Raw genomic sequence first — 11,782 nt, forward strand, 5'->3', positions numbered from 1 at the left:
CAGCGGCAGCGCAGGAAACTTACCTAGGTGGACGCCAGATGACGCTGCTAAAACAGGAAGGACTTCGTTCGTAGCTAAGTACTCTTTTATCTTTATTAGCTAGTGTTTTGAAGTGTTTTTTTTTTTGCATGGAGTAGGGGCGCAAATTTTGAATTCTTGGTAGGAGTAGTAAACGCATAGAGAAAGAAAAAGACCGGCTTTGTCTAGGTGGCGGCTCCCCCGTGAGGCCTAGGGGGTAGGAGGGACCTATTTGATAGGCTTATTTAATTCTTTCAGCTAGCTCTTCGGGTTATTACATGGAGTAGGGAGTGATAATTCTTTATTTTTGTTTGGGATAGCGGTCGCGGTCGGGTTTGCGTGAGTGATTTGGCGAACTTGCTCGTTGGGCCTAGGGGCGTCTTGCGCTGGAGTTTGAGGTATAGTAGCGGCGCCTGGTGGCGGCGCGGGAAACGACATCTGGGTCGTACCAGCTTGGGTCGTATTGAGCCCTGGCTGTGGCGAAGCACGTTTCTAGGCCGAGTTTTGCGTCGATTCGCACTTTTTTCTGCCCTGTTGCGAGTGCGAAAACGCTCGTCACTTCTCACAGACCACGCTGCGAGCTCGCCGCAGCCTATACTTTAACTAAAACTGACTCTCCGTGTGCCGTGGGACGTAATGCTGGGAGCAGAAGGAATCGGTGACGCCGATCCGGAGAGACCTAGCCCAGCCTCGAAAAGACGCGTCACCCTCATTACTTCTGCGTCGTGGGCTGCCATGAACAAGAAGGCCTGAATCCCAATGAGATTCTACAGTTTTCCTTCAAGGCCTCACGAAGTGGAGCGTCGGGCGTGCTGCATAGCTGCAGTTCGTCGCGCTGAGTAAGCGAAACTTCGCGCCATGCTGACTGCTTCGCCTGTCTTGAAGCTTGCTTGATTATCTGCGTTCTAAATTTCGGTCTTCTGCACCTACAGTCCCGACAGCAGACCGACATAGCAGCAGGCATGGCTGGTAATTCACGATTCGAGACCCGGCCACAGCGACAATTAACAATTCGACCGATGCGAAGTGGTGAAGTGACCAGGTGTGTGCAAATGACCACAAATGGCCGGGCTGATTCGGTGACAATTCACTACCCCACTACGAGCAGCACAGGTTAGAGAGTTAAATGTGCTCATACTTGACCTCAAGCCAGCATGTTGAGGCAGCGCAGCAACACTCTTAGGCAAAGTTACACCCCTTGGCTTGCCCCTTCTGCCACACAACAATAATCGTTATCGGCCTTGATGCGTTTCCTTTCTTTAACGCTGCGAGCCCGGAACTTTCCAGTAACGAACGGCACGCGCGTTATCAGAAGGGGCACTCCAAAGGGTGTAAACTGTTCTATGCTGATAACGCGCGTGCCGTTCGTTACTGGAAAGTACCGGGCTCGCAGCGTTAAAGAAAGGAAACGCATCAAGGCAGATAATGATTATTGTTGTGTGGCAGAAGAGGCAAGCCAAAGGGTGTAACTTTGCCTAAGAGTGAAGGTAGTATTGATTACAGCAGATCGATGTTCGCGCGCTGTCATAAAAAGCTACATCAAGCGAGCAGCGCACGAGCTCGCGCTGCAGCGCGATTCGCACGTACGTGCGAGCTCATATGCATTGCATCAGTTATTACTAGTTACCAAAAGGGACAGATGGCAGCTGATACAACGCAGGCATAACTACTTGTTTAGCGGCATGCAGTCAACAAAGATTGCAGGAGGCCCGCCGTTTAGCGGCATGTCGAAAGACCGCTGCCGTCGCGGCGCGTACGATCGTGCGCTCGAGCAGTTCGTACATCGCGGCGCGTACCGTCGTGTGCTCGAGCAGTTCCGTACACATGATGTCTGCTTATCGCTACTGTGGATTCATTTATAGCAAGCATTTCCTCGCGTTTGTGCGCCTGAATCTAGCAGCGTGCAAACCTTACCTGAAGTTCCACTTCGTACGCGACTCGCTTCACTTGCGATTGGCACTGCGCTAAAACTTCGCCGCTTAATTCTTGAACGGCGTACACGTATTCGGCACTGCATCATTTCTTGCCTTTACGCAGCGTGCCACCCCTGAAAAAAATCTTCGGCGCCCGATATTCGCTGCAGGCCGTGATATAACACAACCGAAAGTGGCGGGTCCATATTGTAAACGTGCTTTCCGAAGCAGACGACCGAGCTTGGTACGACCCATTTTAGGACAGAGGGCGCTCTTTAGCACCTTTTTCGCAGCGCCCCCTGGGCAATGCAAGAGCCCCAGGGACGTAGGCCTAGCGATGAAATCGAAGAACGGGGAGGCCGCGGGGGACGGGGAGCAAGTGCAGTGCGACGAGTGCCTGCGCTGGTGCTTCCTCGACGAGTCTGAATTCCAGAATTTAGCAGACGCGGTGGGGTCTAGCTTCACGTGCAGGTCGTGCGAGGGCGTCAGGGAAGCCGTCCAAAAACTGGAAGGGAATTGGGCGGCTAAGTTTGAAGAGCTTAAGGCAAACCTGAGGGAGGAGCAGGAGAAGCGAGTAGCACTGCAGGCGAACGTTGAAAATTTCGTCAAGGTGGAGGCGGCCCAGGCCGCACAGTTAGTAAGGACTGTGGCCGAGCTTGAGGAAGCGAAAGAAAGGAGCGCCGAACTGAAAAAGCGGCTCGACGCTCTTGAGACTCGGGCAGCGGATAATGTCGGGTCAGGACGTCAAAGCGGTGGCGAAGTGGGAGGCAGGGAGCCAAAGCTAGCGGTCGCTAGCTCGCCGCCGGTGAATCGGCGTAGCTATAGTGAAGCAGAGCAACACGTCCCGAGTGAGGCGACGCTGCAGCCAGAGGAAGCTGGAAAGAGCGGCACCTACCTTGAGGCCACCATGCGGGAAAAGCAGGAGCCCAGGGGACAATAGCTTTGTCGAGTCCGAATCAGGCGGAAAAGGACACCGGGAAGCAGGGAGAGGTGGGAGAGAGTGAAAGGGTGATTATCGCTGGCGACTCAAACATGGCTGGGTGCTTAAAAGCAATTGTGGAGAGGGTGAAAGGCGACAAAAGAGTGGCGGTAGGGACATTTCCAGGGCGGACACTGAGTTCTGTCATGGAGCGAGCAAAAGAAAAGCTCACGGAAAATGCACACCTGCGCAACCTTGTAGTAGTAGCAGGTGGGCTAAATGACGTCCTGAACAGGAAAGGGCCAGGACTAGCCCACCGCTTGGCGAAGGGGGTGGACGACTTGCGCGAGCTATCCCCTCAGGTGCAGATCGCGGTGTGCACGGTGCCGGAGGTGCCTGTGCGTGACAGTCACGTACAAAGAGCCGTAATGGCTGCCAATGAGGCAATATGGAAAATGAGCCGAGAGAAAGGCTTCGAGGTTGTCGAAGTAAACAGGGAAGTGAGAAGTTGTGGTGGTTTTAAACGAGATGGGATCCACTTCAATTACAGGCTAGCACGAGAAGTGGGCTGGCGACTTGGGGGTCGCGCTGTTGCTTTTTTAGGGGGCCCGCGGGCGCTCAGGAGGTCAGAGTAGGTAGTAATAAAGAAGGTCCTCTAGGGGAACATCAGAAGAGCATCGCCGTCGATAACAGAAAAAGGAGGAAAGCAAGAACAAGAGCTCACCATGCAATAGGCTACATAAACATGCAGGGCGGCAGAAGAAAGGAAAAGTGGGCAGAGATTGAGGAGCAGTTACATAGAGAACAAATAGGGGTGTATGCGGTTACAGAAACGCACCTTAGAGACTCAGAAGAGCCGCCAGTTATTGAGAATTATGTATGGGAAGGGTGCAACAGAACTAAGTCGGAAAGAAAGGGAGGGGGAGTCGGAATGCTCATCCATCAGGGAGCCAAATGGAAAAGAGTAAATTCACAATGTCAAGAGCATCTTTGGTTATCAGGTACAATGAGTGGGAAAGAAACTTGGCTGGGAGTTACGTATTTGTGGACCGGAAAAAATTGCACAGAGAAGAATAAAGAGTTAGTGGAATGCATAAGCGCTGATATTAAGGGTTTCGGGAATGGTGCTGAGGTTGTCCTATTAGGTGACATGAATGCCCACATACAGGATTTATATGGCTATACCGACAATAACGGGAAGTCAATGCTAGACCTTTGCGAACAACATAACCTCGTGATCGTGAATACAGGGCCTAAGTGTGAAGGGCAGATCACGTGGGAAGTGGGAAACCGGCAATCGACCATTGATTACTGTCTGATGACAGAAGGAATTCATGATAAGTTGAGAGAAATGGTTATTGATGAGGAAGGGCATAGCAGCATAGGGAGTGACCATGAACGCATCATTTTAAAAATGGGATATGTAGTTGGGAAAGAGAGCAAGGAGAGCAAAATGGCCAGTCCAAATTTGAATGCTGAACAAATAGCAAATACAGTCACTAGAGTCGAGGAAGAACTTGGCAAATGGCCAAGTAAAGAGTGGGAATATGGTGAGCTTCTAAGTGTAATAACGACGGAAATACGGAAAGAGAAACAACATATTCGTTGGAAAGGAAAAAAGAAACCGAAAAGCTGGTGGAACAAAGAGATACGAGAAGCGATCGCCGAACGACAGAAAGCATCTCGAGAACACAGGCAGGCAAAGAAGGCGCAGTTGCCACAGGATGAAGTAACCAGTAAATGGGAAATATACCGGGCGAAAAAGTCTATGGTTCAAATACTGGTGCAAGCAAAATTAAAAGGTGAAAGTGAACGTTGGTTGTCAGAAATACGTGAGAAAAAGAAGGCCGCACCTAGAATATTGTGGAATCACATAAAATTATTAGGCAGGAAGTCAACAACAATACAACAACATATCCTAGACGAAGATGAAAACAGACTGGAAGGAGAGGCAGCAATAAATTACATCCAAAGAGTAACAGCCGAATCTTTCCAAGGCAAGGACGAGGTTGTATTTGAAGAAAAAAAGAGCATGAAAGAGACCCAAGTTGAAAAGGAACTGGTGCTTACAAATTTAAACTAGAAGAGAGCGGAAGAGAAAATTTCTAAGCGCACAGCCACAGGGCTAGACGAGGTTCCCGTTAGGCTGATAAATGAACTGGGACCAAAAAGTAAGGAAGCTCTGGTGAAAGCATTGGAAAAAACTTTAAAAGATAGACGAATACCAGACAGTTGGCGACAAAGTAGAATGAATTCAATTTATAAAGGTAAGGGGGAGAAGACAGAATTCACTCGTATAGACCGTTGACCATTACATCGGTAATATACAGGCTAGCAATGCAGGCAATCAAATTAAAGCTTCAAGCATGGGCAGAAAATAATGGCATTTTGGGAGAGCTTCAGAATGGCTTTAGAATAGGTAGGCGGTTGGATGATAACTTGTTTGTTCTTACTCAGTGTATTGAAATATCAAAAGCAGAAAGCAGACCGTTGTATGTGGCCTTTTTGGACATTACAGGAGCCTACGACAACGTAGACCGCAACATTTTGTGGGATATTCTGGAAGGGGAAGGCTTAGGTAACGTTTGTCTACAGCTTTTGAGAGAGATTTACCTAGAAAATACTGTTTGCGTTGAATGGGAAGGGATGAGGAGCGCGGAGAAAGTTCATATCAACAAGGGACTGAGGCAGGGGTGCCCTTTATCCCCGCTGCTGTTTATGATGTACATGGTGAGGATGGAGAGGGCGCTAGAAGGAAGTAATATCGGGTTTAATCTCTCATACAAACAGGCAGGTACAGTAATAGAGCAGCAACTCCCAGGTTTATTTTATGCGGACGACATTGTGTTGCTCGCAAACAAGCAAAGTGATTTGCAACGTCTGGCTAATATCTGTGGACAGGAAGGCAATAATTTAGGTTTGAAATTTAGTGTTAGAAAATCAGGTGTAATTGTATTCAATGAAAACAGTGAACAGACAGTGGAGATACAGGGCCAAGAAATACCTCTGGTAACAGAATATAAATACCTTGGTATATGGATAAACGAAGGCAACGGATATATGGAAACACAGGAAAAAACCATAACAGTCAAGGGGAAGAGAAATGCAGCCATAATGAAGCACAGAGCGCTATGGGGATACAATAGGTACGAGGTCCTCCGAGGTATGCGGAAAGGGGTAATGGTTCCAGGACTTACTTTTGGAAATGCGGTTGTTTGCTTTAAATCAGGGGTACAATCAGGACTCGACGGGAACCAAAGGTCAGTGGGTCGCCTCGCATTGGGCGCTCACGGGAAGACTACAAATGAAGCTGTGCAAGGGGATATGGGCTGGACTAGTTTTGAAGTGAGGGAAGCTCGCAGTAAAATTGAGTATGAAGAACGGCTGAGGGATATGGAGGAAAGTAATTGGGCTGGGAGAGTGTTCGGGTATCTGTACAGGCAAAACATTGATTCACAGTGGAGGAAAAGAACTAGGAAGCTTACCAGCAAGTATGCGGCCTGTGGGGTGGGCAACACAGCAACAAAGAAGGTCAAGCGGAAAGTCAGAGAGGCTGAATTAATCTCATGGGTGGCCGCAATGGAAAAGAAACCTGCCATGAGTAACTACTTAAGAGGAAAAAACGAAATTAGGAAAGGAACCATTTATGATAATTCAAAGGGAAGCTCATTACTTTTCGAAGCGAGATCGGGATGCCTTAGAACACGCACCTATAAAGCGAGATATAAGAAGGAAGAAGAAGCATGTGCTTGCTGCGGTAAAGCTAGGGAAACGACGGAGCATATTTTATTAGAATGTGAATACGTCTATCCAGCGGTCGATTTAGGCACCACTGGCCTCCTTGAAGCCCTTGGGTTCAGCGGGAGCAGTGGTAAAGCAAACAGGTCCGCAATAGACATTAGTAAGAGGCGATTGGAGGATTGGTGGAAGAAAAGTAGGGAAACGACAAAAGACGGAGACGTACAAAAGCACAGTTCGCAATAGGGGATCAGAAAATTTGGACGTGGTAGTTCATAGTGTTTTTTTCTTCATTGGTTAACCTAGGTAGGATATTAGGCAGCATAGTAGCAAGAGCTTGGTGGCGCAAGCCACCGCCCCGTTCCAAAGGGGACGCTCATAACATCCATCCATCCATCCGGAAATGCGCTTTTTTTTTTTTTTAGAGCATTATTCAATACGGCCGCTTTTTGCCGGTCGTGTACGCTTGTATCCGCTCGTACGCGCCGTACTCGCCCCGACGGCTATGCGGCATGCCTCGGCCGCCGCGTTCTAATTGCCAGGAGACCAAAGAGCCTCTACTGACGCCCATAAAAACAAGCCACAAGTGAGTGAACAGAACGTGCGACTTTATTGGAAGAAGACAAGCAGTGTATGTACGTACATTCTCGTGCAATAGCAGAAATAAAATTTGTATGTCGAGATACACTGAAATCTTTGACGCGAGCTTGTAAACGGCTCACCGTCGTCGTCGCACATGGCGGTTTAGTAACGAGCGACAACCAGCGGCGCATGCAGATTGGACAGAGTGTCCCGCCTGTTTGCAGCGGCAGTCGCCGTTAAAGATGAGCAACTTGCATTGCGAAGCACTCGGGTGAACCAGGCATCTGCTGCCGCAGCCAACACAGCGACATGACTACCCGGCATTTTAGCCTTAACTCCTTTCCAACCTGCACGTTACCTTTCTTTCGGGGGCCGCTAATGTGTGGCTCGCACTTGGTGTCCCACATTGTCTCAATATGGAAAAGTCGCTTTCATGGGCATCACCTTCATCAGCTACTTTTGCGGGCCTTTGCACCCAACTTCACACACGTCGGACCATGTAAGCACGTATGCCGGTCTCCGTTCGTGCTTAATCGCGGCCGAGAAAGGCAACAGGCACAATTTGCCTATGGCTGCAGCAGGAAAGGCTGAACGGGGAGCACGAATCACGGTGTGTAAATTGGGAGTCTGTCGCTGTGCAGATTGCAGGAGCAAATGCTTACTTTGAGAGACTGCTTTCCAATGCAACTGACCAGGCCGCCGCATCCGATAAGCATAATACAGCGACCGTAACCAGGTGAGATAACAGCAAAAATAAACGGCAATCATTCACCACATAGTGTTCAGACAACACATTATACATTGGCTACGAACCATATGGCAACAGTGAGCATTCACATACACGGGTCTCTTAGGATACATGCAGCCGCCTACTTACAGGCATAATGTTTGCCTTCGTTGCATGTGGTGGTCTGGTAACGAGCGATAACCAGCAGTACAAACAGATTGGACAGAGCGTCGCACCTGTTTGTACCGACAGTTGCCGTTGAGGATGAGCACTTCCATTGCGAAGCAATCAGGTGATGCCGACATCTGCTGCCGCAACCAACATAGCGAAATGGACTATCCGGCATTTTAGCGTTAACTCCTTTCCAACCTGCACGTTTCCTTTCTGTCGAGGGCCGCTAATGTGTGGCTCACATTTGGTGTCCCACTTTGTCTCAATATGGACAAGTCGCTTTCGTGGGCATCACCTTTGGCAGCCATTTTTGCGGGCATTTCCACCCATACGGCTATCAACTTCATACACTTCGAACCATGTAAGCACATATGCTGGTCTCAGTTTTGAGCAAATCATGGCCGAGGTAGGCCACAAGCACAATTTGCCCATGGCTGCAGCAGGAAAAAACGAACGGCGAGCACCAGTTACGGTGTGTGTACACTGGGAGTCTATGTCGCTGTGCGGACTGCAGGAGCAAATGCTTACCTCGAGAGACTGCTTACCAATGCAACTGACCAGCCCCACACACCTGAGAAATGTAACACGGTGACCACAACCAAGTGGGGCAGCAAAACCAGATTCTTTAATCTATCATTCAGTGTAGCTTGCACAAAGACCCAGGCTATCGAGGAAGAAGAGCAATCATCAACGAGACTAGGAATATGGAAAATGAGAAAGCTTGCATTCAAGAGAGAAGCCACTCTGCTTTGCAAGCATTGAAGGCCAAAAACATCAAGAAAAGTAAAATGGTGCATAGCAAACAGTGCGTAGGTTAATGCAAGACACATGTCGATGTTGCATCAGCTATTTCAGGAGAGGAATTGTGCATGACAACATGCACTAAAAGGTACTGCTACAGATATGTTATGCTACTAGACAGTGACTGGTATTAAGTATCAGCGAAGAATCGGTTGACCTTTATGTTTGGATGAGGATGAATGATCTCTAACGAGCATGGGCAATGAAAAAGCTTGCATTTATAGAAGACAAATTACATTTGGCACAAATGGAATTGACATGACCAGGAACTGATTAAGGGCAAACTGACGGAACTCTTTTGGCCAGCGTCGTCCGTGCTTGATCAGAAGTTGCAGGTGCATCTGAAGACGAAGAATTTCTATAAAGTCCTTTTCGAGTTACCTGGATGACTCAGCCAATTTGTCCGTGCTGGCGGAATGGTAGCTGAAGCTCTTTTCAGTCTTGACACAGTGATCTGCAGACTTGATATCTCATGCAAATTCTTCTGCATGCTCTTTTTTCGTGGTGTAAAAGCCTTGCAAATTCGGCTCCAGCCCCTTTCTGTTGGTGTGGATAGGAGCTCCTGTGATGACCAAGGTATGCTTGGCATGGACTCTGTTGGGGCAGAACGGTGACACATGAGATACAGCACTGATTAGCCAAACTCATGTGTGTTTTCTTTTATGTTCGAAGCAATTATACTGAACCATAAACATGAACAAACATCCATTTCTGCTGCAAACAAATGACATGTATCTCAATACTAGCAAGCCAATACAGCATACATGAGGCCTATTTATTTCTGAACCACATGTTTACCTTGTAGTAGCAGCCAATGTCCACACAATGGCCTTGTTGTAGCAGGCAGCAGCTTCTGCTTAGTGTGTGGAGTGTGTTGCTTTATACTGGTGCCATCCTCATTACTGCATGTCTGGAACAGAAATTTTGACTGAATCAGAAATTGAAAAAGCACAATTTTGCAATATGAAATGCAAGAAGGTGTGACATATATATTGCAATGGTTTGCGGCTACAGAACACATGCAAATGTACCCTGTCTGTTCTAGGGCGCTTAAGCAGCACGTTAAATAAGTATTGCTATTGTCCATAAATTTATGTCTGCCTAACTATACAATGCATGTAAACAGTTTAAGTGTTATTAAGATCACAAATGAGAACATTTGTGCGTTCATTTATACACTGGAAGAGATCGCACTGCTGGTTCTACAAGCAAATGCATGAAAGTCATGAAGCTATTAGAACTGATGCATTATTTTTCAGCACGAACGCGATGCACTGCTGCAAAAATAAATACCCTATGGTAAACCAAACTGAACAGCAAGAACATTTGGAACCAACAAGTACGAAATATGAGTGAATTATCACGCTTGCAACTGTTTAATACATTAAATTCTGTACTTTCACATCATTTTACCAAAGGATTATTCGGTTTTGTGGACGAGAGAAGTTGCCGGCGGACTCGAAAAAAAGTTTTATATGTATATTGTTAAGGCTACCCAGTCACCTATGGTTACGGCTACAATAAGATGAAAAATGAGGCGCGCGTTCCGATATCGCTCTTTCTTTCCCGATTGTGTGTGCATAACGACAGCCTCGCAAGTAACGGTTTATTTAGGAAACAGCAACGGAGGATCCCGACTGCCATATGTTGTGCAGGATCTAGTTAGTTAACTTGTCTCCGCCTGTAAGTTAATGAGACGAATATTATATAACGATTCAAGCAGCGGTGTTAAACGACTCACCGTTAATGCCGTTGTCAGCCGCACCAGAATCCAGCTCCCGTTTCGATGCAGACGTGTTCCGAATGGCTCACGACCGATACCCAACATTTGGGCTTACATGTCCGCTTGCAAACACGTCACTTCACCCCAGGTTAAATAATGCGTGACATCGAAGCGCAATAAACTAGTTTTAGCGAAAAAGAAGCAATCAGTCTGAGCGCACGAACGAATGATTCCGTGCCGCCATGCACTCGAAAATACCGGTAAAAATTTTAAATCCAGGCCAGAGGTCACGTGAAAGATCGATGATGCTGAACGCTATTTGCATTTATAGTGACAAAGAAACAAACTTACTTACAAAAAGTACAATATCTAATTGGCAATGATAATTTCGCCCTCTTTTTTATGTATTAAAAATGCTTCGGTAATTGTAAGAAAAAGTTTGTAAGATAAAATTGCGCTTTTTACGGCGCCTCTAGCGGAAAATGTTCAAACTAACGTAAGCATCCCGAAGTGATTTTACTATGCTGGTTTTGTTAGCAGCAGCGCGCGGTCGATTTTTTCGCCCTCTGTGGCCATTTGTTGAACTTGAGAGTGTGCGGGGCCGAGCTAAAGTGTACTAGACCGTATTCTAGTACACTTTAGCCGAGCTCGCGCCCGCCCGCGCGAGACCTCGCCGCTAGCTGCTTGGCCGTCGACCCCAAGCGAGAGCTATCGAAGCAGCGTGCGTTGCGAGCATTCTGTCATAGCGCCGAACGTGTCTTGTATTCCGGTAACCACAGGCAAGCTGGTCATTTCGGCAAATGACTGGAGGCATAAACTCAAGCTGATGAAGGAACTTTAGCGTAGACGTACGTGAGCGGCCTGATCGGTCTGCACGGTCCATACACTTGTTGGCGTGGCGCTTAACCAGCCAAACAAAGCGCTAATATTGCTCTAACCAAGTGTAAAACATTTTAAACATTTATAAAAACAACGTGTTGATGATTACACTCCTGCGAAAAATACACACCAGCACCAAACAATACATTTCGTTGCTGCTACTGTGTATGGTTGAGCTCTGTGCCACCAGGTGGCTGCACCGTGCAGACCATTCGCATTTGCGATTCTGCTCATCCCATGGCTCATCCCGTTACGGCACAGTCAAGCGGCCAGACCCTGTCCCCTTGCGCTTGCATTTGCCCTAATACCGG

At 47.7% G+C, this 11,782-nt stretch overlaps 1 long non-coding RNA gene across 1 annotated transcript; it reads right to left on the reverse strand.

The window, feature by feature from the left end:
- Positions 1–7,114: 7,114 nt before the first annotated feature.
- On the reverse strand, positions 7,115–10,909 carry LOC140218719 (uncharacterized). The gene is made up of 3 exons (XR_011894890.1): positions 10,611–10,909; positions 9,668–9,779; positions 7,115–9,463 (listed from the first exon to the last, which is right to left on the reverse strand). It is a non-coding gene; the product is annotated as an uncharacterized lncRNA (long non-coding RNA).
- Between the last annotated feature and the right edge of the window lie 873 nt (positions 10,910–11,782).

The sequence above is a fragment of the Dermacentor andersoni genome, chromosome 6, assembly GCF_023375885.2.
Source record: "Dermacentor andersoni chromosome 6, qqDerAnde1_hic_scaffold, whole genome shotgun sequence".
Taxonomy (NCBI): Eukaryota; Metazoa; Arthropoda; class Arachnida; order Ixodida; family Ixodidae; genus Dermacentor; species Dermacentor andersoni.